The sequence below is a fragment of the Ranitomeya variabilis genome, unplaced genomic scaffold (genome assembly GCF_051348905.1).
Source record: "Ranitomeya variabilis isolate aRanVar5 unplaced genomic scaffold, aRanVar5.hap1 Scaffold_379, whole genome shotgun sequence".
NCBI lineage: Eukaryota > Metazoa > Chordata > Amphibia > Anura > Dendrobatidae > Ranitomeya > Ranitomeya variabilis.
In genome coordinates, this window is record NW_027508117.1 from 15369 (window position 1) to 38044 (window position 22676).

General features: G+C 44.7%; 19 non-coding genes across 19 annotated transcripts; all 19 read right to left on the bottom strand.

Moving 5' to 3' along the window:
- Positions 1 to 840: 840 nt before the first annotated feature.
- Positions 841 to 1031, bottom strand: LOC143790408 (U2 spliceosomal RNA). The gene has a single exon (XR_013219549.1). It is a non-coding gene; the product is annotated as a U2 spliceosomal RNA (small nuclear RNA).
- A 959-nt stretch (positions 1032 to 1990) lies between these two features.
- LOC143790410 (U2 spliceosomal RNA) lies at positions 1991 to 2181 on the bottom strand. The gene has a single exon (XR_013219551.1). It is a non-coding gene; the product is annotated as a U2 spliceosomal RNA (small nuclear RNA).
- Positions 2182 to 3140: 959 nt separating this feature from the next.
- On the bottom strand, positions 3141 to 3331 carry LOC143790411 (U2 spliceosomal RNA). The gene has a single exon (XR_013219552.1). It is a non-coding gene; the product is annotated as a U2 spliceosomal RNA (small nuclear RNA).
- Positions 3332 to 4290: 959 nt separating this feature from the next.
- LOC143790412 (U2 spliceosomal RNA) lies at positions 4291 to 4481 on the bottom strand. The gene has a single exon (XR_013219553.1). It is a non-coding gene; the product is annotated as a U2 spliceosomal RNA (small nuclear RNA).
- Positions 4482 to 5438: 957 nt separating this feature from the next.
- LOC143790413 (U2 spliceosomal RNA) lies at positions 5439 to 5629 on the bottom strand. The gene has a single exon (XR_013219554.1). It is a non-coding gene; the product is annotated as a U2 spliceosomal RNA (small nuclear RNA).
- Positions 5630 to 6588: 959 nt separating this feature from the next.
- LOC143790414 (U2 spliceosomal RNA) lies at positions 6589 to 6779 on the bottom strand. Its single transcript, XR_013219555.1, has one exon. It is a non-coding gene; the product is annotated as a U2 spliceosomal RNA (small nuclear RNA).
- Positions 6780 to 7738: 959 nt separating this feature from the next.
- Positions 7739 to 7929, bottom strand: LOC143790415 (U2 spliceosomal RNA). Its single transcript, XR_013219556.1, has one exon. It is a non-coding gene; the product is annotated as a U2 spliceosomal RNA (small nuclear RNA).
- Positions 7930 to 8888: 959 nt separating this feature from the next.
- Positions 8889 to 9079, bottom strand: LOC143790416 (U2 spliceosomal RNA). The gene has a single exon (XR_013219557.1). It is a non-coding gene; the product is annotated as a U2 spliceosomal RNA (small nuclear RNA).
- A 959-nt stretch (positions 9080 to 10038) lies between these two features.
- On the bottom strand, positions 10039 to 10229 carry LOC143790417 (U2 spliceosomal RNA). Its single transcript, XR_013219558.1, has one exon. It is a non-coding gene; the product is annotated as a U2 spliceosomal RNA (small nuclear RNA).
- A 959-nt stretch (positions 10230 to 11188) lies between these two features.
- Positions 11189 to 11379, bottom strand: LOC143790418 (U2 spliceosomal RNA). Its single transcript, XR_013219559.1, has one exon. It is a non-coding gene; the product is annotated as a U2 spliceosomal RNA (small nuclear RNA).
- Positions 11380 to 12338: 959 nt separating this feature from the next.
- Positions 12339 to 12529, bottom strand: LOC143790419 (U2 spliceosomal RNA). Its single transcript, XR_013219560.1, has one exon. It is a non-coding gene; the product is annotated as a U2 spliceosomal RNA (small nuclear RNA).
- A 959-nt stretch (positions 12530 to 13488) lies between these two features.
- Positions 13489 to 13679, bottom strand: LOC143790421 (U2 spliceosomal RNA). Its single transcript, XR_013219562.1, has one exon. It is a non-coding gene; the product is annotated as a U2 spliceosomal RNA (small nuclear RNA).
- A 959-nt stretch (positions 13680 to 14638) lies between these two features.
- On the bottom strand, positions 14639 to 14829 carry LOC143790422 (U2 spliceosomal RNA). Its single transcript, XR_013219563.1, has one exon. It is a non-coding gene; the product is annotated as a U2 spliceosomal RNA (small nuclear RNA).
- A 959-nt stretch (positions 14830 to 15788) lies between these two features.
- LOC143790423 (U2 spliceosomal RNA) lies at positions 15789 to 15979 on the bottom strand. Its single transcript, XR_013219564.1, has one exon. It is a non-coding gene; the product is annotated as a U2 spliceosomal RNA (small nuclear RNA).
- A 959-nt stretch (positions 15980 to 16938) lies between these two features.
- LOC143790424 (U2 spliceosomal RNA) lies at positions 16939 to 17129 on the bottom strand. Its single transcript, XR_013219565.1, has one exon. It is a non-coding gene; the product is annotated as a U2 spliceosomal RNA (small nuclear RNA).
- A 957-nt stretch (positions 17130 to 18086) lies between these two features.
- LOC143790425 (U2 spliceosomal RNA) lies at positions 18087 to 18277 on the bottom strand. The gene has a single exon (XR_013219566.1). It is a non-coding gene; the product is annotated as a U2 spliceosomal RNA (small nuclear RNA).
- Positions 18278 to 19236: 959 nt separating this feature from the next.
- On the bottom strand, positions 19237 to 19427 carry LOC143790426 (U2 spliceosomal RNA). Its single transcript, XR_013219567.1, has one exon. It is a non-coding gene; the product is annotated as a U2 spliceosomal RNA (small nuclear RNA).
- Positions 19428 to 20386: 959 nt separating this feature from the next.
- LOC143790427 (U2 spliceosomal RNA) lies at positions 20387 to 20577 on the bottom strand. Its single transcript, XR_013219568.1, has one exon. It is a non-coding gene; the product is annotated as a U2 spliceosomal RNA (small nuclear RNA).
- A 958-nt stretch (positions 20578 to 21535) lies between these two features.
- Positions 21536 to 21726, bottom strand: LOC143790428 (U2 spliceosomal RNA). Its single transcript, XR_013219569.1, has one exon. It is a non-coding gene; the product is annotated as a U2 spliceosomal RNA (small nuclear RNA).
- Positions 21727 to 22676: the final 950 nt, after the last annotated feature.

The following is a 22676-nucleotide window of genomic DNA, read 5'->3' on the forward strand; positions in this document are numbered from 1 at the left end:
AATGACAGTTCTGCTGTCAATGACAGTTCTGCTGTGTATGTGTGTCTGTGTGTGAGAGACGGAGAGTGTGTGTGTCTGTCTGTCTGTCTGTCTGTCTGTGTGTGAGTGTTTGTTCAAGCTGTGCACGACGCGTTTTGAATCTGCATAACTCCGCCTACTTTGACCACACCCTCCAGCCAGCCCCATTGTGACAGCACATGAATGTTCCGTGCTAAGATTCTATCGACTGCGGGCAGCGCACCTGGTTGGTGAAAAGCATTAGAATGCTCACACACGCAGGTGTAGATGGACAAGACAAGCCTATTCAACATCAGCACAGGCACCATTTTTACTTATTTTTTTCTTTTAAAAATGCATATAATACAAGGCATTGAAAAGCCGGTGGTCCACAAGAGGGAGACAATGTTTCAAAAAAGAATTCCTGCGGTCAGAAATGCAGTATGTATGGCAGAACTACTCATTGGATACTTCAATTTAAATAGCAAGTGCTGACAGACAGCAGGGGCCTAGTTTGGTAGCCGACACAGTATATTTGCAACACTGTAAGAAAGGCCTAAATCTTAACACACCTGTTGCAGCAACCAGTAAAGACAAATTGATTGATTGATTGATTGATTGATTGATTGCATATTGAATGCAATGCAATGTTTGACAGACATAGGTGAAAGCAAGGCCAGGCAAGGCGCAGAAAATGTTGCAATTGGCCAGGAGAAATCAAACAAAATGCTACACTTGGCCTGAGAAAAGTGCTTCCTTGACCCTGAAATCAATTCACATAAAGGGTTAAAAGACAACTCGCGCTGATTTCAATTCAATCTGTTTTTAGAAACTGGATCAGAGAAGGAGTGCACTGGTCCCGGAGATACTGCAATAACGGGTCAATGCGTGGAGTGGACAGAGCAAGCTCTTCTTCCATCTCCCTGTTCCAAAAATCCATTTAATATATGGTCCCCAAATAGGGGACGTATCAGATATTAAACTGATAAGAACAGATACTACACTTGATCTTAGCCAAAAGGCCGAGAAGCGATACCGAAGCCGCTGTGCCCCGTGGGCCGCACCAAGGCCTACCACCAATACCCATTGTGGAGACAGAGCAAAAGATTGCCGCCGCAGGGAGGACATTTTCAGAAACTCTGGAGGCCTTCTCAATGACAGTTCTGCTGTCAATGACAGTTCTGCTGTGTATGTGTGTCTGTGTGTGAGAGACGGAGAGTGTGTGTGTCTGTCTGTCTGTCTGTCTGTCTGTGTGTGAGTGTTTGTTCAAGCTGTGCACGACGCGTTTTGAATCTGCATAACTCCGCCTACTTTGACCACACCCTCCAGCCAGCCCCATTGTGACAGCACATGAATGTTCCGTGCTAAGATTCTATCGACTGCGGGCAGCGCACCTGGTTGGTGAAAAGCATTAGAATGCTCACACACGCAGGTGTAGATGGACAAGACAAGCCTATTCAACATCAGCACAGGCACCATTTTTACTTATTTTTTTCTTTTAAAAATGCATATAATACAAGGCATTGAAAAGCCGGTGGTCCACAAGAGGGAGACAATGTTTCAAAAAAGAATTCCTGCGGTCAGAAATGCAGTATGTATGGCAGAACTACTCATTGGATACTTCAATTTAAATAGCAAGTGCTGACAGACAGCAGGGGCCTAGTTTGGTAGCCGACACAGTATATTTGCAACACTGTAAGAAAGGCCTAAATCTTAACACACCTGTTGCAGCAACCAGTAAAGACAAATTGATTGATTGATTGATTGATTGATTGATTGCATATTGAATGCAATGCAATGTTTGACAGACATAGGTGAAAGCAAGGCCAGGCAAGGCGCAGAAAATGTTGCAATTGGCCAGGAGAAATCAAACAAAATGCTACACTTGGCCTGAGAAAAGTGCTTCCTTGACCCTGAAATCAATTCACATAAAGGGTTAAAAGACAACTCGCGCTGATTTCAATTCAATCTGTTTTTAGAAACTGGATCAGAGAAGGAGTGCACTGGTCCCGGAGATACTGCAATAACGGGTCAATGCGTGGAGTGGACAGAGCAAGCTCTTCTTCCATCTCCCTGTTCCAAAAATCCATTTAATATATGGTCCCCAAATAGGGGACGTATCAGATATTAAACTGATAAGAACAGATACTACACTTGATCTTAGCCAAAAGGCCGAGAAGCGATACCGAAGCCGCTGTGCCCCGTGGGCCGCACCAAGGCCTACCACCAATACCCATTGTGGAGACAGAGCAAAAGATTGCCGCCGCAGGGAGGACATTTTCAGAAACTCTGGAGGCCTTCTCAATGACAGTTCTGCTGTCAATGACAGTTCTGCTGTGTATGTGTGTCTGTGTGTGAGAGACGGAGAGTGTGTGTGTCTGTCTGTCTGTCTGTCTGTCTGTGTGTGAGTGTTTGTTCAAGCTGTGCACGACGCGTTTTGAATCTGCATAACTCCGCCTACTTTGACCACACCCTCCAGCCAGCCCCATTGTGACAGCACATGAATGTTCCGTGCTAAGATTCTATCGACTGCGGGCAGCGCACCTGGTTGGTGAAAAGCATTAGAATGCTCACACACGCAGGTGTAGATGGACAAGACAAGCCTATTCAACATCAGCACAGGCACCATTTTTACTTATTTTTTTCTTTTAAAAATGCATATAATACAAGGCATTGAAAAGCCGGTGGTCCACAAGAGGGAGACAATGTTTCAAAAAAGAATTCCTGCGGTCAGAAATGCAGTATGTATGGCAGAACTACTCATTGGATACTTCAATTTAAATAGCAAGTGCTGACAGACAGCAGGGGCCTAGTTTGGTAGCCGACACAGTATATTTGCAACACTGTAAGAAAGGCCTAAATCTTAACACACCTGTTGCAGCAACCAGTAAAGACAAATTGATTGATTGATTGATTGATTGATTGATTGCATATTGAATGCAATGCAATGTTTGACAGACATAGGTGAAAGCAAGGCCAGGCAAGGCGCAGAAAATGTTGCAATTGGCCAGGAGAAATCAAACAAAATGCTACACTTGGCCTGAGAAAAGTGCTTCCTTGACCCTGAAATCAATTCACATAAAGGGTTAAAAGACAACTCGCGCTGATTTCAATTCAATCTGTTTTTAGAAACTGGATCAGAGAAGGAGTGCACTGGTCCCGGAGATACTGCAATAACGGGTCAATGCGTGGAGTGGACAGAGCAAGCTCTTCTTCCATCTCCCTGTTCCAAAAATCCATTTAATATATGGTCCCCAAATAGGGGACGTATCAGATATTAAACTGATAAGAACAGATACTACACTTGATCTTAGCCAAAAGGCCGAGAAGCGATACCGAAGCCGCTGTGCCCCGTGGGCCGCACCAAGGCCTACCACCAATACCCATTGTGGAGACAGAGCAAAAGATTGCCGCCGCAGGGAGGACATTTTCAGAAACTCTGGAGGCCTTCTCAATGACAGTTCTGCTGTCAATGACAGTTCTGCTGTGTATGTGTGTCTGTGTGTGAGAGACGGAGAGTGTGTGTGTCTGTCTGTCTGTCTGTCTGTCTGTGTGTGAGTGTTTGTTCAAGCTGTGCACGACGCGTTTTGAATCTGCATAACTCCGCCTACTTTGACCACACCCTCCAGCCAGCCCCATTGTGACAGCACATGAATGTTCCGTGCTAAGATTCTATCGACTGCGGGCAGCGCACCTGGTTGGTGAAAAGCATTAGAATGCTCACACACGCAGGTGTAGATGGACAAGACAAGCCTATTCAACATCAGCACAGGCACCATTTTTACTTATTTTTTTCTTTTAAAAATGCATATAATACAAGGCATTGAAAAGCCGGTGGTCCACAAGAGGGAGACAATGTTTCAAAAAAGAATTCCTGCGGTCAGAAATGCAGTATGTATGGCAGAACTACTCATTGGATACTTCAATTTAAATAGCAAGTGCTGACAGACAGCAGGGGCCTAGTTTGGTAGCCGACACAGTATATTTGCAACACTGTAAGAAAGGCCTAAATCTTAACACACCTGTTGCAGCAACCAGTAAAGACAAATTGATTGATTGATTGATTGATTGATTGATTGCATATTGAATGCAATGCAATGTTTGACAGACATAGGTGAAAGCAAGGCCAGGCAAGGCGCAGAAAATGTTGCAATTGGCCAGGAGAAATCAAACAAAATGCTACACTTGGCCTGAGAAAAGTGCTTCCTTGACCCTGAAATCAATTCACATAAAGGGTTAAAAGACAACTCGCGCTGATTTCAATTCAATCTGTTTTTAGAAACTGGATCAGAGAAGGAGTGCACTGGTCCCGGAGATACTGCAATAACGGGTCAATGCGTGGAGTGGACAGAGCAAGCTCTTCTTCCATCTCCCTGTTCCAAAAATCCATTTAATATATGGTCCCCAAATAGGGGACGTATCAGATATTAAACTGATAAGAACAGATACTACACTTGATCTTAGCCAAAAGGCCGAGAAGCGATACCGAAGCCGCTGTGCCCCGTGGGCCGCACCAAGGCCTACCACCAATACCCATTGTGGAGACAGAGCAAAAGATTGCCGCCGCAGGGAGGACATTTTCAGAAACTCTGGAGGCCTTCTCAATGACAGTTCTGCTGTCAATGACAGTTCTGCTGTGTATGTGTGTCTGTGTGTGAGAGACGGAGAGTGTGTGTCTGTCTGTCTGTCTGTCTGTCTGTGTGTGAGTGTTTGTTCAAGCTGTGCACGACGCGTTTTGAATCTGCATAACTCCGCCTACTTTGACCACACCCTCCAGCCAGCCCCATTGTGACAGCACATGAATGTTCCGTGCTAAGATTCTATCGACTGCGGGCAGCGCACCTGGTTGGTGAAAAGCATTAGAATGCTCACACACGCAGGTGTAGATGGACAAGACAAGCCTATTCAACATCAGCACAGGCACCATTTTTACTTATTTTTTTCTTTTAAAAATGCATATAATACAAGGCATTGAAAAGCCGGTGGTCCACAAGAGGGAGACAATGTTTCAAAAAAGAATTCCTGCGGTCAGAAATGCAGTATGTATGGCAGAACTACTCATTGGATACTTCAATTTAAATAGCAAGTGCTGACAGACAGCAGGGGCCTAGTTTGGTAGCCGACACAGTATATTTGCAACACTGTAAGAAAGGCCTAAATCTTAACACACCTGTTGCAGCAACCAGTAAAGACAAATTGATTGATTGATTGATTGATTGATTGATTGCATATTGAATGCAATGCAATGTTTGACAGACATAGGTGAAAGCAAGGCCAGGCAAGGCGCAGAAAATGTTGCAATTGGCCAGGAGAAATCAAACAAAATGCTACACTTGGCCTGAGAAAAGTGCTTCCTTGACCCTGAAATCAATTCACATAAAGGGTTAAAAGACAACTCGCGCTGATTTCAATTCAATCTGTTTTTAGAAACTGGATCAGAGAAGGAGTGCACTGGTCCCGGAGATACTGCAATAACGGGTCAATGCGTGGAGTGGACAGAGCAAGCTCTTCTTCCATCTCCCTGTTCCAAAAATCCATTTAATATATGGTCCCCAAATAGGGGACGTATCAGATATTAAACTGATAAGAACAGATACTACACTTGATCTTAGCCAAAAGGCCGAGAAGCGATACCGAAGCCGCTGTGCCCCGTGGGCCGCACCAAGGCCTACCACCAATACCCATTGTGGAGACAGAGCAAAAGATTGCCGCCGCAGGGAGGACATTTTCAGAAACTCTGGAGGCCTTCTCAATGACAGTTCTGCTGTCAATGACAGTTCTGCTGTGTATGTGTGTCTGTGTGTGAGAGACGGAGAGTGTGTGTGTCTGTCTGTCTGTCTGTCTGTCTGTGTGTGAGTGTTTGTTCAAGCTGTGCACGACGCGTTTTGAATCTGCATAACTCCGCCTACTTTGACCACACCCTCCAGCCAGCCCCATTGTGACAGCACATGAATGTTCCGTGCTAAGATTCTATCGACTGCGGGCAGCGCACCTGGTTGGTGAAAAGCATTAGAATGCTCACACACGCAGGTGTAGATGGACAAGACAAGCCTATTCAACATCAGCACAGGCACCATTTTTACTTATTTTTTTCTTTTAAAAATGCATATAATACAAGGCATTGAAAAGCCGGTGGTCCACAAGAGGGAGACAATGTTTCAAAAAAGAATTCCTGCGGTCAGAAATGCAGTATGTATGGCAGAACTACTCATTGGATACTTCAATTTAAATAGCAAGTGCTGACAGACAGCAGGGGCCTAGTTTGGTAGCCGACACAGTATATTTGCAACACTGTAAGAAAGGCCTAAATCTTAACACACCTGTTGCAGCAACCAGTAAAGACAAATTGATTGATTGATTGATTGATTGATTGATTGCATATTGAATGCAATGCAATGTTTGACAGACATAGGTGAAAGCAAGGCCAGGCAAGGCGCAGAAAATGTTGCAATTGGCCAGGAGAAATCAAACAAAATGCTACACTTGGCCTGAGAAAAGTGCTTCCTTGACCCTGAAATCAATTCACATAAAGGGTTAAAAGACAACTCGCGCTGATTTCAATTCAATCTGTTTTTAGAAACTGGATCAGAGAAGGAGTGCACTGGTCCCGGAGATACTGCAATAACGGGTCAATGCGTGGAGTGGACAGAGCAAGCTCTTCTTCCATCTCCCTGTTCCAAAAATCCATTTAATATATGGTCCCCAAATAGGGGACGTATCAGATATTAAACTGATAAGAACAGATACTACACTTGATCTTAGCCAAAAGGCCGAGAAGCGATACCGAAGCCGCTGTGCCCCGTGGGCCGCACCAAGGCCTACCACCAATACCCATTGTGGAGACAGAGCAAAAGATTGCCGCCGCAGGGAGGACATTTTCAGAAACTCTGGAGGCCTTCTCAATGACAGTTCTGCTGTCAATGACAGTTCTGCTGTGTATGTGTGTCTGTGTGTGAGAGACGGAGAGTGTGTGTGTCTGTCTGTCTGTCTGTCTGTCTGTGTGTGAGTGTTTGTTCAAGCTGTGCACGACGCGTTTTGAATCTGCATAACTCCGCCTACTTTGACCACACCCTCCAGCCAGCCCCATTGTGACAGCACATGAATGTTCCGTGCTAAGATTCTATCGACTGCGGGCAGCGCACCTGGTTGGTGAAAAGCATTAGAATGCTCACACACGCAGGTGTAGATGGACAAGACAAGCCTATTCAACATCAGCACAGGCACCATTTTTACTTATTTTTTTCTTTTAAAAATGCATATAATACAAGGCATTGAAAAGCCGGTGGTCCACAAGAGGGAGACAATGTTTCAAAAAAGAATTCCTGCGGTCAGAAATGCAGTATGTATGGCAGAACTACTCATTGGATACTTCAATTTAAATAGCAAGTGCTGACAGACAGCAGGGGCCTAGTTTGGTAGCCGACACAGTATATTTGCAACACTGTAAGAAAGGCCTAAATCTTAACACACCTGTTGCAGCAACCAGTAAAGACAAATTGATTGATTGATTGATTGATTGATTGATTGCATATTGAATGCAATGCAATGTTTGACAGACATAGGTGAAAGCAAGGCCAGGCAAGGCGCAGAAAATGTTGCAATTGGCCAGGAGAAATCAAACAAAATGCTACACTTGGCCTGAGAAAAGTGCTTCCTTGACCCTGAAATCAATTCACATAAAGGGTTAAAAGACAACTCGCGCTGATTTCAATTCAATCTGTTTTTAGAAACTGGATCAGAGAAGGAGTGCACTGGTCCCGGAGATACTGCAATAACGGGTCAATGCGTGGAGTGGACAGAGCAAGCTCTTCTTCCATCTCCCTGTTCCAAAAATCCATTTAATATATGGTCCCCAAATAGGGGACGTATCAGATATTAAACTGATAAGAACAGATACTACACTTGATCTTAGCCAAAAGGCCGAGAAGCGATACCGAAGCCGCTGTGCCCCGTGGGCCGCACCAAGGCCTACCACCAATACCCATTGTGGAGACAGAGCAAAAGATTGCCGCCGCAGGGAGGACATTTTCAGAAACTCTGGAGGCCTTCTCAATGACAGTTCTGCTGTCAATGACAGTTCTGCTGTGTATGTGTGTCTGTGTGTGAGAGACGGAGAGTGTGTGTGTCTGTCTGTCTGTCTGTCTGTCTGTGTGTGAGTGTTTGTTCAAGCTGTGCACGACGCGTTTTGAATCTGCATAACTCCGCCTACTTTGACCACACCCTCCAGCCAGCCCCATTGTGACAGCACATGAATGTTCCGTGCTAAGATTCTATCGACTGCGGGCAGCGCACCTGGTTGGTGAAAAGCATTAGAATGCTCACACACGCAGGTGTAGATGGACAAGACAAGCCTATTCAACATCAGCACAGGCACCATTTTTACTTATTTTTTTCTTTTAAAAATGCATATAATACAAGGCATTGAAAAGCCGGTGGTCCACAAGAGGGAGACAATGTTTCAAAAAAGAATTCCTGCGGTCAGAAATGCAGTATGTATGGCAGAACTACTCATTGGATACTTCAATTTAAATAGCAAGTGCTGACAGACAGCAGGGGCCTAGTTTGGTAGCCGACACAGTATATTTGCAACACTGTAAGAAAGGCCTAAATCTTAACACACCTGTTGCAGCAACCAGTAAAGACAAATTGATTGATTGATTGATTGATTGATTGATTGCATATTGAATGCAATGCAATGTTTGACAGACATAGGTGAAAGCAAGGCCAGGCAAGGCGCAGAAAATGTTGCAATTGGCCAGGAGAAATCAAACAAAATGCTACACTTGGCCTGAGAAAAGTGCTTCCTTGACCCTGAAATCAATTCACATAAAGGGTTAAAAGACAACTCGCGCTGATTTCAATTCAATCTGTTTTTAGAAACTGGATCAGAGAAGGAGTGCACTGGTCCCGGAGATACTGCAATAACGGGTCAATGCGTGGAGTGGACAGAGCAAGCTCTTCTTCCATCTCCCTGTTCCAAAAATCCATTTAATATATGGTCCCCAAATAGGGGACGTATCAGATATTAAACTGATAAGAACAGATACTACACTTGATCTTAGCCAAAAGGCCGAGAAGCGATACCGAAGCCGCTGTGCCCCGTGGGCCGCACCAAGGCCTACCACCAATACCCATTGTGGAGACAGAGCAAAAGATTGCCGCCGCAGGGAGGACATTTTCAGAAACTCTGGAGGCCTTCTCAATGACAGTTCTGCTGTCAATGACAGTTCTGCTGTGTATGTGTGTCTGTGTGTGAGAGACGGAGAGTGTGTGTGTCTGTCTGTCTGTCTGTCTGTCTGTGTGTGAGTGTTTGTTCAAGCTGTGCACGACGCGTTTTGAATCTGCATAACTCCGCCTACTTTGACCACACCCTCCAGCCAGCCCCATTGTGACAGCACATGAATGTTCCGTGCTAAGATTCTATCGACTGCGGGCAGCGCACCTGGTTGGTGAAAAGCATTAGAATGCTCACACACGCAGGTGTAGATGGACAAGACAAGCCTATTCAACATCAGCACAGGCACCATTTTTACTTATTTTTTTCTTTTAAAAATGCATATAATACAAGGCATTGAAAAGCCGGTGGTCCACAAGAGGGAGACAATGTTTCAAAAAAGAATTCCTGCGGTCAGAAATGCAGTATGTATGGCAGAACTACTCATTGGATACTTCAATTTAAATAGCAAGTGCTGACAGACAGCAGGGGCCTAGTTTGGTAGCCGACACAGTATATTTGCAACACTGTAAGAAAGGCCTAAATCTTAACACACCTGTTGCAGCAACCAGTAAAGACAAATTGATTGATTGATTGATTGATTGATTGATTGCATATTGAATGCAATGCAATGTTTGACAGACATAGGTGAAAGCAAGGCCAGGCAAGGCGCAGAAAATGTTGCAATTGGCCAGGAGAAATCAAACAAAATGCTACACTTGGCCTGAGAAAAGTGCTTCCTTGACCCTGAAATCAATTCACATAAAGGGTTAAAAGACAACTCGCGCTGATTTCAATTCAATCTGTTTTTAGAAACTGGATCAGAGAAGGAGTGCACTGGTCCCGGAGATACTGCAATAACGGGTCAATGCGTGGAGTGGACAGAGCAAGCTCTTCTTCCATCTCCCTGTTCCAAAAATCCATTTAATATATGGTCCCCAAATAGGGGACGTATCAGATATTAAACTGATAAGAACAGATACTACACTTGATCTTAGCCAAAAGGCCGAGAAGCGATACCGAAGCCGCTGTGCCCCGTGGGCCGCACCAAGGCCTACCACCAATACCCATTGTGGAGACAGAGCAAAAGATTGCCGCCGCAGGGAGGACATTTTCAGAAACTCTGGAGGCCTTCTCAATGACAGTTCTGCTGTCAATGACAGTTCTGCTGTGTATGTGTGTCTGTGTGTGAGAGACGGAGAGTGTGTGTGTCTGTCTGTCTGTCTGTCTGTCTGTGTGTGAGTGTTTGTTCAAGCTGTGCACGACGCGTTTTGAATCTGCATAACTCCGCCTACTTTGACCACACCCTCCAGCCAGCCCCATTGTGACAGCACATGAATGTTCCGTGCTAAGATTCTATCGACTGCGGGCAGCGCACCTGGTTGGTGAAAAGCATTAGAATGCTCACACACGCAGGTGTAGATGGACAAGACAAGCCTATTCAACATCAGCACAGGCACCATTTTTACTTATTTTTTTCTTTTAAAAATGCATATAATACAAGGCATTGAAAAGCCGGTGGTCCACAAGAGGGAGACAATGTTTCAAAAAAGAATTCCTGCGGTCAGAAATGCAGTATGTATGGCAGAACTACTCATTGGATACTTCAATTTAAATAGCAAGTGCTGACAGACAGCAGGGGCCTAGTTTGGTAGCCGACACAGTATATTTGCAACACTGTAAGAAAGGCCTAAATCTTAACACACCTGTTGCAGCAACCAGTAAAGACAAATTGATTGATTGATTGATTGATTGATTGATTGCATATTGAATGCAATGCAATGTTTGACAGACATAGGTGAAAGCAAGGCCAGGCAAGGCGCAGAAAATGTTGCAATTGGCCAGGAGAAATCAAACAAAATGCTACACTTGGCCTGAGAAAAGTGCTTCCTTGACCCTGAAATCAATTCACATAAAGGGTTAAAAGACAACTCGCGCTGATTTCAATTCAATCTGTTTTTAGAAACTGGATCAGAGAAGGAGTGCACTGGTCCCGGAGATACTGCAATAACGGGTCAATGCGTGGAGTGGACAGAGCAAGCTCTTCTTCCATCTCCCTGTTCCAAAAATCCATTTAATATATGGTCCCCAAATAGGGGACGTATCAGATATTAAACTGATAAGAACAGATACTACACTTGATCTTAGCCAAAAGGCCGAGAAGCGATACCGAAGCCGCTGTGCCCCGTGGGCCGCACCAAGGCCTACCACCAATACCCATTGTGGAGACAGAGCAAAAGATTGCCGCCGCAGGGAGGACATTTTCAGAAACTCTGGAGGCCTTCTCAATGACAGTTCTGCTGTCAATGACAGTTCTGCTGTGTATGTGTGTCTGTGTGTGAGAGACGGAGAGTGTGTGTGTCTGTCTGTCTGTCTGTCTGTCTGTGTGTGAGTGTTTGTTCAAGCTGTGCACGACGCGTTTTGAATCTGCATAACTCCGCCTACTTTGACCACACCCTCCAGCCAGCCCCATTGTGACAGCACATGAATGTTCCGTGCTAAGATTCTATCGACTGCGGGCAGCGCACCTGGTTGGTGAAAAGCATTAGAATGCTCACACACGCAGGTGTAGATGGACAAGACAAGCCTATTCAACATCAGCACAGGCACCATTTTTACTTATTTTTTTCTTTTAAAAATGCATATAATACAAGGCATTGAAAAGCCGGTGGTCCACAAGAGGGAGACAATGTTTCAAAAAAGAATTCCTGCGGTCAGAAATGCAGTATGTATGGCAGAACTACTCATTGGATACTTCAATTTAAATAGCAAGTGCTGACAGACAGCAGGGGCCTAGTTTGGTAGCCGACACAGTATATTTGCAACACTGTAAGAAAGGCCTAAATCTTAACACACCTGTTGCAGCAACCAGTAAAGACAAATTGATTGATTGATTGATTGATTGATTGATTGCATATTGAATGCAATGCAATGTTTGACAGACATAGGTGAAAGCAAGGCCAGGCAAGGCGCAGAAAATGTTGCAATTGGCCAGGAGAAATCAAACAAAATGCTACACTTGGCCTGAGAAAAGTGCTTCCTTGACCCTGAAATCAATTCACATAAAGGGTTAAAAGACAACTCGCGCTGATTTCAATTCAATCTGTTTTTAGAAACTGGATCAGAGAAGGAGTGCACTGGTCCCGGAGATACTGCAATAACGGGTCAATGCGTGGAGTGGACAGAGCAAGCTCTTCTTCCATCTCCCTGTTCCAAAAATCCATTTAATATATGGTCCCCAAATAGGGGACGTATCAGATATTAAACTGATAAGAACAGATACTACACTTGATCTTAGCCAAAAGGCCGAGAAGCGATACCGAAGCCGCTGTGCCCCGTGGGCCGCACCAAGGCCTACCACCAATACCCATTGTGGAGACAGAGCAAAAGATTGCCGCCGCAGGGAGGACATTTTCAGAAACTCTGGAGGCCTTCTCAATGACAGTTCTGCTGTCAATGACAGTTCTGCTGTGTATGTGTGTCTGTGTGTGAGAGACGGAGAGTGTGTGTGTCTGTCTGTCTGTCTGTCTGTCTGTGTGTGAGTGTTTGTTCAAGCTGTGCACGACGCGTTTTGAATCTGCATAACTCCGCCTACTTTGACCACACCCTCCAGCCAGCCCCATTGTGACAGCACATGAATGTTCCGTGCTAAGATTCTATCGACTGCGGGCAGCGCACCTGGTTGGTGAAAAGCATTAGAATGCTCACACACGCAGGTGTAGATGGACAAGACAAGCCTATTCAACATCAGCACAGGCACCATTTTTACTTATTTTTTTCTTTTAAAAATGCATATAATACAAGGCATTGAAAAGCCGGTGGTCCACAAGAGGGAGACAATGTTTCAAAAAAGAATTCCTGCGGTCAGAAATGCAGTATGTATGGCAGAACTACTCATTGGATACTTCAATTTAAATAGCAAGTGCTGACAGACAGCAGGGGCCTAGTTTGGTAGCCGACACAGTATATTTGCAACACTGTAAGAAAGGCCTAAATCTTAACACACCTGTTGCAGCAACCAGTAAAGACAAATTGATTGATTGATTGATTGATTGATTGATTGCATATTGAATGCAATGCAATGTTTGACAGACATAGGTGAAAGCAAGGCCAGGCAAGGCGCAGAAAATGTTGCAATTGGCCAGGAGAAATCAAACAAAATGCTACACTTGGCCTGAGAAAAGTGCTTCCTTGACCCTGAAATCAATTCACATAAAGGGTTAAAAGACAACTCGCGCTGATTTCAATTCAATCTGTTTTTAGAAACTGGATCAGAGAAGGAGTGCACTGGTCCCGGAGATACTGCAATAACGGGTCAATGCGTGGAGTGGACAGAGCAAGCTCTTCTTCCATCTCCCTGTTCCAAAAATCCATTTAATATATGGTCCCCAAATAGGGGACGTATCAGATATTAAACTGATAAGAACAGATACTACACTTGATCTTAGCCAAAAGGCCGAGAAGCGATACCGAAGCCGCTGTGCCCCGTGGGCCGCACCAAGGCCTACCACCAATACCCATTGTGGAGACAGAGCAAAAGATTGCCGCCGCAGGGAGGACATTTTCAGAAACTCTGGAGGCCTTCTCAATGACAGTTCTGCTGTCAATGACAGTTCTGCTGTGTATGTGTGTCTGTGTGTGAGAGACGGAGAGTGTGTGTGTCTGTCTGTCTGTCTGTCTGTCTGTGTGTGAGTGTTTGTTCAAGCTGTGCACGACGCGTTTTGAATCTGCATAACTCCGCCTACTTTGACCACACCCTCCAGCCAGCCCCATTGTGACAGCACATGAATGTTCCGTGCTAAGATTCTATCGACTGCGGGCAGCGCACCTGGTTGGTGAAAAGCATTAGAATGCTCACACACGCAGGTGTAGATGGACAAGACAAGCCTATTCAACATCAGCACAGGCACCATTTTTACTTATTTTTTTCTTTTAAAAATGCATATAATACAAGGCATTGAAAAGCCGGTGGTCCACAAGAGGGAGACAATGTTTCAAAAAAGAATTCCTGCGGTCAGAAATGCAGTATGTATGGCAGAACTACTCATTGGATACTTCAATTTAAATAGCAAGTGCTGACAGACAGCAGGGGCCTAGTTTGGTAGCCGACACAGTATATTTGCAACACTGTAAGAAAGGCCTAAATCTTAACACACCTGTTGCAGCAACCAGTAAAGACAAATTGATTGATTGATTGATTGATTGATTGATTGCATATTGAATGCAATGCAATGTTTGACAGACATAGGTGAAAGCAAGGCCAGGCAAGGCGCAGAAAATGTTGCAATTGGCCAGGAGAAATCAAACAAAATGCTACACTTGGCCTGAGAAAAGTGCTTCCTTGACCCTGAAATCAATTCACATAAAGGGTTAAAAGACAACTCGCGCTGATTTCAATTCAATCTGTTTTTAGAAACTGGATCAGAGAAGGAGTGCACTGGTCCCGGAGATACTGCAATAACGGGTCAATGCGTGGAGTGGACAGAGCAAGCTCTTCTTCCATCTCCCTGTTCCAAAAATCCATTTAATATATGGTCCCCAAATAGGGGACGTATCAGATATTAAACTGATAAGAACAGATACTACACTTGATCTTAGCCAAAAGGCCGAGAAGCGATACCGAAGCCGCTGTGCCCCGTGGGCCGCACCAAGGCCTACCACCAATACCCATTGTGGAGACAGAGCAAAAGATTGCCGCCGCAGGGAGGACATTTTCAGAAACTCTGGAGGCCTTCTCAATGACAGTTCTGCTGTCAATGACAGTTCTGCTGTGTATGTGTGTCTGTGTGTGAGAGACGGAGAGTGTGTGTGTCTGTCTGTCTGTCTGTCTGTCTGTGTGTGAGTGTTTGTTCAAGCTGTGCACGACGCGTTTTGAATCTGCATAACTCCGCCTACTTTGACCACACCCTCCAGCCAGCCCCATTGTGACAGCACATGAATGTTCCGTGCTAAGATTCTATCGACTGCGGGCAGCGCACCTGGTTGGTGAAAAGCATTAGAATGCTCACACACGCAGGTGTAGATGGACAAGACAAGCCTATTCAACATCAGCACAGGCACCATTTTTACTTATTTTTTTCTTTTAAAAATGCATATAATACAAGGCATTGAAAAGCCGGTGGTCCACAAGAGGGAGACAATGTTTCAAAAAAGAATTCCTGCGGTCAGAAATGCAGTATGTATGGCAGAACTACTCATTGGATACTTCAATTTAAATAGCAAGTGCTGACAGACAGCAGGGGCCTAGTTTGGTAGCCGACACAGTATATTTGCAACACTGTAAGAAAGGCCTAAATCTTAACACACCTGTTGCAGCAACCAGTAAAGACAAATTGATTGATTGATTGATTGATTGATTGATTGCATATTGAATGCAATGCAATGTTTGACAGACATAGGTGAAAGCAAGGCCAGGCAAGGCGCAGAAAATGTTGCAATTGGCCAGGAGAAATCAAACAAAATGCTACACTTGGCCTGAGAAAAGTGCTTCCTTGACCCTGAAATCAATTCACATAAAGGGTTAAAAGACAACTCGCGCTGATTTCAATTCAATCTGTTTTTAGAAACTGGATCAGAGAAGGAGTGCACTGGTCCCGGAGATACTGCAATAACGGGTCAATGCGTGGAGTGGACAGAGCAAGCTCTTCTTCCATCTCCCTGTTCCAAAAATCCATTTAATATATGGTCCCCAAATAGGGGACGTATCAGATATTAAACTGATAAGAACAGATACTACACTTGATCTTAGCCAAAAGGCCGAGAAGCGATACCGAAGCCGCTGTGCCCCGTGGGCCGCACCAAGGCCTACCACCAATACCCATTGTGGAGACAGAGCAAAAGATTGCCGCCGCAGGGAGGACATTTTCAGAAACTCTGGAGGCCTTCTCAATGACAGTTCTGCTGTCAATGACAGTTCTGCTGTGTATGTGTGTCTGTGTGTGAGAGACGGAGAGTGTGTGTGTCTGTCTGTCTGTCTGTCTGTCTGTGTGTGAGTGTTTGTTCAAGCTGTGCACGACGCGTTTTGAATCTGCATAACTCCGCCTACTTTGACCACACCCTCCAGCCAGCCCCATTGTGACAGCACATGAATGTTCCGTGCTAAGATTCTATCGACTGCGGGCAGCGCACCTGGTTGGTGAAAAGCATTAGAATGCTCACACACGCAGGTGTAGATGGACAAGACAAGCCTATTCAACATCAGCACAGGCACCATTTTTACTTATTTTTTTCTTTTAAAAATGCATATAATACAAGGCATTGAAAAGCCGGTGGTCCACAAGAGGGAGACAATGTTTCAAAAAAGAATTCCTGCGGTCAGAAATGCAGTATGTATGGCAGAACTACTCATTGGATACTTCAATTTAAATAGCAAGTGCTGACAGACAGCAGGGGCCTAGTTTGGTAGCCGACACAGTATATTTGCAACACTGTAAGAAAGGCCTAAATCTTAACACACCTGTTGCAGCAACCAGTAAAGACAAATTGATTGATTGATTGATTGATTGATTGATTGCATATTGAATGCAATGCAATGTTTGACAGACATAGGTGAAAGCAAGGCCAGGCAAGGCGCAGAAAATGTTGCAATTGGCCAGGAGAAATCAAACAAAATGCTACACTTGGCCTGAGAAAAGTGCTTCCTTGACCCTGAAATCAATTCACATAAAGGGTTAAAAGACAACTCGCGCTGATTTCAATTCAATCTGTTTTTAGAAACTGGATCAGAGAAGGAGTGCACTGGTCCCGGAGATACTGCAATAACGGGTCAATGCGTGGAGTGGACAGAGCAAGCTCTTCTTCCATCTCCCTGTTCCAAAAATCCATTTAATATATGGTCCCCAAATAGGGGACGTATCAGATATTAAACTGATAAGAACAGATACTACACTTGATCTTAGCCAAAAGGCCGAGAAGCGATACCGAAGCCGCTGTGCCCCGTGGGCCGCACCAAGGCCTACCACCAATACCCATTGTGGAGACAGAGCAAAAGATTGCCGCCGCAGGGAGGACATTTTCAGAAACTCTGGAGGCCTTCTCAATGACAGTTCTGCTGTCAATGACAGTTCTGCTGTGTATGTGTGTCTGTGTGTGAGAGACGGAGAGTGTGTGTGTCTGTCTGTCTGTCTGTCTGTCTGTGTGTGAGTGTTTGTTCAAGCTGTGCACGACGCGTTTTGAATCTGCATAACTCCGCCTACTTTGACCACACCCTCCAGCCAGCCCCATTGTGACAGCACATGAATGTTCCGTGCTAAGATTCTATCGACTGCGGGCAGCGCACCTGGTTGGTGAAAAGCATTAGAATGCTCACACACGCAGGTGTAGATGGACAAGACAAGCCTATTCAACATCAGCACAGGCACCATTTTTACTTATTTTTTTCTTTTAAAAATGCATATAATACAAGGCATTGAAAAGCCGGTGGTCCACAAGAGGGAGACAATGTTTCAAAAAAGAATTCCTGCGGTCAGAAATGCAGTATGTATGGCAGAACTACTCATTGGATACTTCAATTTAAATAGCAAGTGCTGACAGACAGCAGGGGCCTAGTTTGGTAGCCGACACAGTATATTTGCAACACTGTAAGAAAGGCCTAAATCTTAACACACCTGTTGCAGCAACCAGTAAAGACAAATTGATTGATTGATTGATTGATTGATTGATTGCATATTGAATGCAATGCAATGTTTGACAGACATAGGTGAAAGCAAGGCCAGGCAAGGCGCAGAAAATGTTGCAATTGGCCAGGAGAAATCAAACAAAATGCTACACTTGGCCTGAGAAAAGTGCTTCCTTGACCCTGAAATCAATTCACTAAAGGGTTAAAAGACAACTCGCGCTGATTTCAATTCAATCTGTTTTAGAAACTGGATCAGAGAAGGAGTGCACTGGTCCCGGAGATACTGCAATAACGGGTCAATGCGTGGAGTGGACAGAGCAAGCTCTTCTTCCATCTCCCTGTTCCAAAAATCCATTTAATATATGGTCCCCAAATAGGGGACGTATCAGATATTAAACTGATAAGAACAGATACTACACTTGATCTTAGCCAAAAGGCCGAGAAGCGATACCGAAGCCGCTGTGCCCCGTGGGCCGCACCAAGGCCTACCACCAATACCCATTGTGGAGACAGAGCAAAAGATTGCCGCCGCAGGGAGGACATTTTCAGAAACTCTGGAGGCCTTCTCAATGACAGTTCTGCTGTCAATGACAGTTCTGCTGTGTATGTGTGTCTGTGTGTGAGAGACGGAGAGTGTGTGTGTCTGTCTGTCTGTCTGTCTGTCTGTGTGTGAGTGTTTGTTCAAGCTGTGCACGACGCGTTTTGAATCTGCATAACTCCGCCTACTTTGACCACACCCTCCAGCCAGCCCCATTGTGACAGCACATGAATGTTCCGTGCTAAGATTCTATCGACTGCGGGCAGCGCACCTGGTTGGTGAAAAGCATTAGAATGCTCACACACGCAGGTGTAGATGGACAAGACAAGCCTATTCAACATCAGCACAGGCACCATTTTTACTTATTTTTTTCTTTTAAAAATGCATATAATACAAGGCATTGAAAAGCCGGTGGTCCACAAGAGGGAGACAATGTTTCAAAAAAGAATTCCTGCGGTCAGAAATGCAGTATGTATGGCAGAACTACTCATTGGATACTTCAATTTAAATAGCAAGTGCTGACAGACAGCAGGGGCCTAGTTTGGTAGCCGACACAGTATATTTGCAACACTGTAAGAAAGGCCTAAATCTTAACACACCTGTTGCAGCAACCAGTAAAGACAAATTGATTGATTGATTGATTGATTGATTGATTGCATATTGAATGCAATGCAATGTTTGACAGACATAGGTGAAAGCAAGGCCAGGCAAGGCGCAGAAAATGTTGCAATTGGCCAGGAGAAATCAAACAAAATGCTACACTTGGCCTGAGAAAAGTGCTTCCTTGACCCTGAAATCAATTCACATAAAGGGTTAAAAGACAACTCGCGCTGATTTCAATTCAATCTGTTTTTAGAAACTGGATCAGAGAAGGAGTGCACTGGTCCCGGAGATACTGCAATAACGGGTCAATGCGTGGAGTGGACAGAGCAAGCTCTTCTTCCATCTCCCTGTTCCAAAAATCCATTTAATATATGGTCCCCAAATAGGGGACGTATCAGATATTAAACTGATAAGAACAGATACTACACTTGATCTTAGCCAAAAGGCCGAGAAGCGATACCGAAGCCGCTGTGCCCCGTGGGCCGCACCAAGGCCTACCACCAATACCCATTGTGGAGACAGAGCAAAAGATTGCCGCCGCAGGGAGGACATTTTCAGAAACTCTGGAGGCCTTCTCAATGACAGTTCTGCTGTCAATGACAGTTCTGCTGTGTATGTGTGTCTGTGTGTGAGAGACGGAGAGTGTGTGTGTCTGTCTGTCTGTCTGTCTGTCTGTGTGTGAGTGTTTGTTCAAGCTGTGCACGACGCGTTTTGAATCTGCATAACTCCGCCTACTTTGACCACACCCTCCAGCCAGCCCCATTGTGACAGCACATGAATGTTCCGTGCTAAGATTCTATCGACTGCGGGCAGCGCACCTGGTTGGTGAAAAGCATTAGAATGCTCACACACGCAGGTGTAGATGGACAAGACAAGCCTATTCAACATCAGCACAGGCACCATTTTTACTTATTTTTTTCTTTTAAAAATGCATATAATACAAGGCATTGAAAAGCCGGTGGTCCACAAGAGGGAGACAATGTTTCAAAAAAGAATTCCTGCGGTCAGAAATGCAGTATGTATGGCAGAACTACTCATTGGATACTTCAATTTAAATAGCAAGTGCTGACAGACAGCAGGGGCCTAGTTTGGTAGCCGACACAGTATATTTGCAACACTGTAAGAAAGGCCTAAATCTTAACACACCTGTTGCAGCAACCAGTAAAGACAAATTGATTGATTGATTGATTGATTGATTGATTGCATATTGAATGCAATGCAATGTTTGACAGACATAGGTGAAAGCAAGGCCAGGCAAGGCGCAGAAAATGTTGCAATTGGCCAGGAGAAATCAAACAAAATGCTACACTTGGCCTGAGAAAAGTGCTTCCTTGACCCTGAAATCAATTCACATAAAGGGTTAAAAGACAACTCGCGCTGATTTCAATTCAATCTGTTTTTAGAAACTGGATCAGAGAAGGAGTGCACTGGTCCCGGAGATACTGCAATAACGGGTCAATGCGTGGAGTGGACAGAGCAAGCTCTTCTTCCATCTCCCTGTTCCAAAAATCCATTTAATATATGGTCCCCAAATAGGGGACGTATCAGATATTAAACTGATAAGAACAGATACTACACTTGATCTTAGCCAAAAGGCCGAGAAGCGATACCGAAGCCGCTGTGCCCCGTGGGCCGCACCAAGGCCTACCACCAATACCCATTGTGGAGACAGAGCAAAAGATTGCCGCCGCAGGGAGGACATTTTCAGAAACTCTGGAGGCCTTCTCAATGACAGTTCTGCTGTCAATGACAGTTCTGCTGTGTATGTGTGTCTGTGTGTGAGAGACGGAGAGTGTGTGTGTCTGTCTGTCTGTCTGTCTGTCTGTGTGTGAGTGTTTGTTCAAGCTGTGCACGACGCGTTTTGAATCTGCATAACTCCGCCTACTTTGACCACACCCTCCAGCCAGCCCCATTGTGACAGCACATGAATGTTCCGTGCTAAGATTCTATCGACTGCGGGCAGCGCACCTGGTTGGTGAAAAGCATTAGAATGCTCACACACGCAGGTGTAGATGGACAAGACAAGCCTATTCAACATCAGCACAGGCACCATTTTTACTTATTTTTTTCTTTTAAAAATGCATATAATACAAGGCATTGAAAAGCCGGTGGTCCACAAGAGGGAGACAATGTTTCAAAAAAGAATTCCTGCGGTCAGAAATGCAGTATGTATGGCAGAACTACTCATTGGATACTTCAATTTAAATAGCAAGTGCTGACAGACAGCAGGGGCCTAGTTTGGTAGCCGACACAGTATATTTGCAACACTGTAAGAAAGGCCTAAATCTTAACACACCTGTTGCAGCAACCAGTAAAGACAAATTGATTGATTGATTGATTGATTGATTGATTGCATATTGAATGCAATGCAATGTTTGACAGACATAGGTGAAAGCAAGGCCAGGCAAGGCGCAGAAAATGTTGCAATTGGCCAGGAGAAATCAAACAAAATGCTACACTTGGCCTGAGAAAAGTGCTTCCTTGACCTGAAATCAATTCACATAAAGGGTTAAAAGACAACTCGCGCTGATTTCAATTCAATCTGTTTTTAGAAACTGGATCAGAGAAGGAGTGCACTGGTCCCGGAGATACTGCAATAACGGGTCAATGCGTGGAGTGGACAGAGCAAGCTCTTCTTCCATCTCCCTGTTCCAAAAATCCATTTAATATATGGTCCCCAAATAGGGGACGTATCAGATATTAAACTGATAAGAACAGATACTACACTTGATCTTAGCCAAAAGGCCGAGAAGCGATACCGAAGCCGCTGTGCCCCGTGGGCCGCACCAAGGCCTACCACCAATACCCATTGTGGAGACAGAGCAAAAGATTGCCGCCGCAGGGAGGACATTTTCAGAAACTCTGGAGGCCTTCTCAATGACAGTTCTGCTGTCAATGACAGTTCTGCTGTGTATGTGTGTCTGTGTGTGAGAGACGGAGAGTGTGTGTGTCTGTCTGTCTGTCTGTCTGTCTGTGTGTGAGTGTTTGTTCAAGCTGTGCACGACGCGTTTTGAATCTGCATAACTCCGCCTACTTTGACCACACCCTCCAGCCAGCCCCATTGTGACAGCACATGAATGTTCCGTGCTAAGATTCTATCGACTGCGGGCAGCGCACCTGGTTGGTGAAAAGCATTAGAATGCTCACACACGCAGGTGTAGATGGACAAGACAAGCCTATTCAACATCAGCACAGGCACCATTTTTACTTATTTTTTTCTTTTAAAAATGCATATAATACAAGGCATTGAAAAGCCGGTGGTCCACAAGAGGGAGACAATGTTTCAAAAAAGAATTCCTGCGGTCAGAAATGCAGTATGTATGGCAGAACTACTCATTGGATACTTCAATTTAAATAGCAAGTGCTGACAGACAGCAGGGGCCTAGTTTGGTAGCCGACACAGTATATTTGCAACACTGTAAGAAAGGCCTAAATCTTAACACACCTGTTGCAGCAACCAGTAAAGACAAATTGATTGATTGATTGATTGATTGATTGATTGCATATTGAATGCAATGCAATGTTTGACAGACATAGGTGAAAGCAAGGCCAGGCAAGGCGCAGAAAATGTTGCAATTGGCCAGGAGAAATCAAACAAAATGCTACACTTGGCCTGAGAAAAGTGCTTCCTTGACCCTGAAATCAATTCACATAAAGGGTTAAAAGACAACTCGCGCTGATTTCAATTCAATCTGTTTTTAGAAACT